The following is a 5,684-nucleotide window of genomic DNA, read 5'->3' as shown; positions in this document are numbered from 1 at the left end:
GTAAACCACATCAAATACTGACGAACCGATTCCACAGACCGAACGTGAGGAGAGCGGCTAGTGTAATTGTTTAATACAAACCATACAAAATGCACGGAAGTATGTTTTTTAACACAAACCTACGTTTTTTTAAATGGAACCACGTTAGTTTTGTTACCACATCTGAACATATAAACAAATACGTAATCAATGCCGTTTGTTGCATTGTAAAATGTTAATTACATCCGGAGATATTGTAACCTAAAGTTGACGCTTGAAACCACCGACGTTCAGTTGCGTGTTGTAACAAACACGGGCCACGGTCGGCGAGCAGTGTCATGCGCATACTGCATCGTCACCGCTTTCACCCGTTTCATGTGTCGCTACATCAGCAATTACATGGTGATGACTTTAATCATCGAGTGCAATTCTGTCAATGGGCATTAACAGAGAATGCGTTGCAGTTCTACCTGTTTACCGATGAAGCGGGTTTCACAAACCACGGGGCAGTGAATCTACGGAACATGCGTTACTGGTCCGTGGACAATCCTCGCTGGCTCAGACAGGTAGAGCGACAGCGACCGTGGACTGTAAATGTATGGTGCGGAATCATTGGCGACCACCTCATTGGTCCTCACTTCATTGCAGGGGCCCAAACAGCTGCAACATACATCGCGTTTCTACAGAATGATCTGCCAACGTTGCTCGAAAATGTCCCACTGGAAACGCGTCGACGTATGTGGTATCAGCATGATGGTGCACCTGCACATTCCGCAATTAACACTAGGCTGACCCTTGACAGGATGCTCGACGGGCGTTTCATAGGACGTGGAGGACGCATAAATTGGCCAACCCGTTCTCCTGATCTTACACCTCTGGACTTCTTTCTGTGGGGCACATTAAAGGAGAATGTGTACCGTGATGTGCCTACAACCCCAGAGGATATGAAACAACGAATTGTGGCAGCCTGCGGCGACATTACCTTGAACTCGCTACGCACAGGCATTGTGCTAGCTCGACTACTGGCAGCAATTTGAAACTCACGAGTGAATCCTTCCGCTGATTTCATGCGATATTTACAAACATCCCTCACAAGACTCCAAGGTTCCTGTCCGTCACTAAGTGTCGACTCACGACGAGAGTTAGCGGGCTGATAATGGTTTAGTAAATTATTTAATAACCTTAGTATTCTTACAGTATGCACTAGTTGCCAAGAGCGTACACACTCCATTAATCATGTATATTTCTACAATTACGTTTATTACACCCTTATTAATAACCCCTTGAGCAGAGAGTTACGAAAGTACTTCAAACGGCAGGTTGCTGGTAATAACATTCGCAAAACAAGTTGAGCATAAATACAAATCTGGATTATGTTTTGTTGGCACAAACGATTTCCAACAACAATATCAGTTACAAAACGATGTACCAGTGGCCTATTCATCTTAAAATGCTAAATACAAGTCTCTATGAGAAGTGCGTGGCACTGAGTCTCCACTAGGAGTGAATTCCACAGATTCTCTGCTAGAAGTGAGCTTTTCCACGCCTCCCTGGGAAGTGACATCAAGTAATGGGCATATGCTATGTTTCTTTAGGTAAGCAGTTCATCAGAAGAGACAGCCAGCCACAGGACTGTTTACTAATTGCGTATATTAAATTCCTGCATTCCTCTGTTAGTCTTGTCTCGATCTTGCGTTACCATTGTTCTTGGTCAGCTTCAGTTGCTAGTGTATTCTCCTAATTATGTCTAATATCTGATTTGACGACACAGTTTTTGCTCACGCTGTCTTGGCTAGTTATGCCAGAGAGAACCGTTAGGTGTCCCTTTTACTGGCGCCAACACACTACACCAAGGTTCTGGCTTTCAGAGTACTCTTTCTTATAATCTATTGCTTGCACGCAGGACATCCTCCCTGCCCGCCACAGAGGATCCAACGCATAGCACCATGCCAAGGAGAGAAGGAAACGAAGTGAACCTTTATGGGTTGAGAAGGCGTGTGATGCTATTTCACTGAATACAAAAACAAGTCAGACATACAAAGAACTTGGCACTTTGAACCCACGTACCAGTATGACGTTGCAACCCCTCTGTCCTACATGTTTGCACTGATTTTGTTGGGACTGGTATTATAAGGCCGTTGTATCCTTTCCTGACGCAAGCTACCCCACAACTGTTGTAACTAAATTAGAATTATATATTAACACCTTCAGCTGCTGGCGAGCGTTGATATATATCAACGGGGACGGGTGAAAATGTGTGCCCCGTTCGGGACTCGAACACGGGATCTCCTGCTTATATGGCAGACGCTCTAACCATCTGAGCCAACAGGGCACAGAACATAGTGCGATTTCAGGGACTATCTCTCGCACGCCTCCCGCGAGACCTACATTCTTAGTGTCCCTACCCAACACACTTATTACTCGTGGAAGACATTCTTACGAAGTCCCGTAAGAGTTCGGGTAATATGTGTACATCCGCACAGAAGAGGAAGGTCATGGCCGGTATTGCCAGAACTATATACTTATATGGATATAGTGTCTGTTCTTTCAGAGATGTCCAGAAGAACAGACAATATTGATGACCTGCAAGCGTCTAGAACGAAATTAGAATTATGTATTAATACTGGGCGTGTTGGGTAGGGACACTACGAATGTAGTGTGTGTACTTACAAGGTGACAATGTGGCTCTCGTGGAAGGCGTGCGTGAGGGTTCGAGTCCAGTTCTGGGCACACATTTTCATCTGTCCCGGTTGATATATATCAACGCCTGTCAGCAGCTGAAGGTATTAATATATTATTCTAATTTCCTTCTAGATGGCTGCAGGTCATCAATGGTGTCTGTTCTTTCCGACATGTCCTAAAGAACAGACACCATACCCATGTAAGTATACTATTGTAACTGGTCCTCTGTGTCTTGGATACTGGCTGTGGGACAGAGCTGACATCCGAACTTGTCGCACACATGTTCTATATGGGGCAGGTGTGAGTTCATTACTGGACACGAGAGTTCCTCAACATCGCGCAGACTGTTCATAGGGATATATGTTACGTGTGCACGAGGCACGAGGATTGTCTGTTGAAAAATGACGTCATGATATTGTTGCATGATAGGTAACACTTAAGGATGCGGATGTCCGTGACCTACAGGTGTACTGCCTGAGTTCCCACAGTCACTGTCTGTCGCTAGTTCAAGTCATACCCGGCAGCCCCACACACAGTGACGCTAGCTGTATCACCGCTGTGTCTCTCCAAAACATCAGAAGGATGAGACGCGTCCTCATTTCGCCTCATCACTGATATTGTGCAGAGCCGCGATTCTTCTCTCAACACAACACCACACCATTCATCAGCAGGCCGTGCTTCCCGGTCACAGTACTACTCCGAACGCAGTCATTTTGTGTTGTGGTGTTACCTGAGAAAGTACGGTAACCCCCTAGTCTGGCTACTGCTAATCTTCGATCAATGGTGCAAGACAACACAAGAATGTTGCAGGAAGTCCTTGTTCTCGGATTGCGGGCGCATGTACGTAGGGGCTACGGTGTGCTTTGTACACAATACGGCTGTATTCCATTGTGGTGCTCAGTCGTGGTCGATGACCACTTTGACAAGTCTGTGTGTCGTGTAGTTCCCATGAAGTGCAACAACGGACCATTGTGAAACCCGTATGCTCCACGGTTCCGGATACAGCACATTTCGACCAGCCGACCAAATGGAGACTCACTATGAGCCCCATTTCAAACTATCAGGTTCCGATAACGACGTAAGAGGCATCTCCACATCCATCACAGTGAACACTCAGAATTTGGCATCTTGACGATCTTATGTCCCCTACCAGGCCTGATGAAAGTACTAAATACGTACAAAGACCGGCCTGTGTGTGAGTGAGTTTAAATTAATCAGAACTAATCGTGATACAGACACATCCTTGCGACCCACTGCTGGAATGAATGTATGCAACGGATTGATTAACGTTATGAAAGATCGTGTACCTAGCAGTGAATCTTAAGGAGAGCAATTTGCATTTTTCATTGAAATATACGGAGAAGGGGGGCAACATCTACTTGAATCAAGGACTTGGTTTAAGTGAAATTTTTACTAACTGATATTAGAACGGGCAGGTATCTAAATAAATCGTGAAGTCACGAGAATTACAGTCTTACAACTTTTAACTATCCGACTCCGAAAAGTGGACTATTGTTTGGCAACGTTATTAGGGGTGGGGCATCAGAATTAGATAATAATCATGAACTTTATGTCAATTTCAGTGATTGTCTGTCTGCATGGAAAGCTGAAGAAACTCATAGAAATGAGAATATGGAAAACGAGATTATGAACGTGAACTTCTAGTTCATGACCGTCCTAGCATGCCAGAGTTACTAATTAGGGTCACTATTTCATCAGTGCGATATGAGCAGAGTAGTGACACCACAACTGGCTGCCATCAAGTACCATGCTACTTGTAGAATTAGTCTGGCAAGGACCAGTCTTGAGGTGTTTATCAGCCTCACCCGCTTTTCTTAATACAGTCCAAACACATGCCTCCCACCGGACAAGTTATGCCGTCCAGAACAAAAGCTCTCAGCTTGGCCATCCAAACAGAATCTCTCTTTCCAAGCATTAATCCCGACTTGCGGGGTCTCTGCTGTTACAGTTAACCGGATTTGGCCCTCCCCAGGGCGGAATGTGTGTACCCCAACAGTCCATGTCTGGTGTAATCCAGGAAATAGTGTGAACGTGTTTCAAATGTCTGCAAGCCATGTAACTGAGGCGGAACGTGGGGAACAGCCTGTAATTCACCTAGTGAGATGTGGAAAATCGCCTGAAAACCATATCCAGGCTGGCCGGCACATTGGCCCTCGTCGTTAGTCTGCCGGGGGGACCCGATCTGGGGCCGGCGCGCTTACCCGGGTCCAGGAAGCAGCGCATTAACGCTCTCGGCTACCCTCGTGGGTGGCGACCCGAGACAACTCCCCAGAGACAACACGATGGCAGCAGCTATACTACTCAATTATTCACATTTCTGGTAAGGTTGCATTTCTTACCCCACAGCGTTCTCGAATGGGTGCAGTGTACGCCGTCTCAACAAATGCACACAGTCCTTCCTACGCCACTGATATTCCCTAACCCTCCGTGTGGCTAGTTGTACATGACGAAGAATTTTATCCGTTTCATTTGCAACGCATCCAGGAATTGCATTGGGGGACTACAAAAAGTGCTTGGGATTTTCGGGGTGGTTTCTTCAGGAATGTACTGCAAAACCGAAGCTTCACAGCAAGTGTCCTCTTCAATAATGAGGCTGCGTTCTCACTCGAGGGTATAATGGACGTTCATACCCTGCCTACGTGGGTGTATATGAACCACGTACTACACGACGGCATGCCTCATAACAGGAATTGACCCTTAATATCGTTCGGGACTGTTTAATTGGGCCGTAGACTCTCCCGGACCGACTTGATTGTCAAACGCATCTCCTATTCCTGCGAAATGTTCTGCCGGATATGCTGAATGACATGCCTATGTCTATTTGTTGCCGCATTCAATTTCAGCATGACGGAGCCTTCGCGCATTTCATCAGACAACTGAGGCCACATGTGCTGGCAACCTTTCCCGGTCGCTGGTATGGTCGCGATGGGGCAATCTGTGCCAAATCTATTTTTTCCTCGAGCGTATCTGACGAGCCTAATGTATCAAAATCCTGTAATATT

At 46.1% G+C, this 5,684-nt stretch overlaps 1 non-coding gene across 1 annotated transcript; it reads right to left on the bottom strand.

Annotated features, from left to right (window-relative positions):
- Positions 1-2,237: 2,237 nt before the first annotated feature.
- Trnai-uau (transfer RNA isoleucine (anticodon UAU)) lies at positions 2,238-2,311 on the bottom strand. Its single transcript has one exon. It is a non-coding gene; the product is annotated as a tRNA-Ile (tRNA).
- Positions 2,312-5,684: the final 3,373 nt, after the last annotated feature.

Source organism: Schistocerca nitens, chromosome 4 (assembly GCF_023898315.1).
Source record: "Schistocerca nitens isolate TAMUIC-IGC-003100 chromosome 4, iqSchNite1.1, whole genome shotgun sequence".
Classification (NCBI taxonomy): Eukaryota; Metazoa; Arthropoda; class Insecta; order Orthoptera; family Acrididae; genus Schistocerca; species Schistocerca nitens.
The sequence above is the reverse complement of the archived record's forward strand: the minus strand, read 5'-3'. Positions and strand labels throughout refer to the sequence as shown.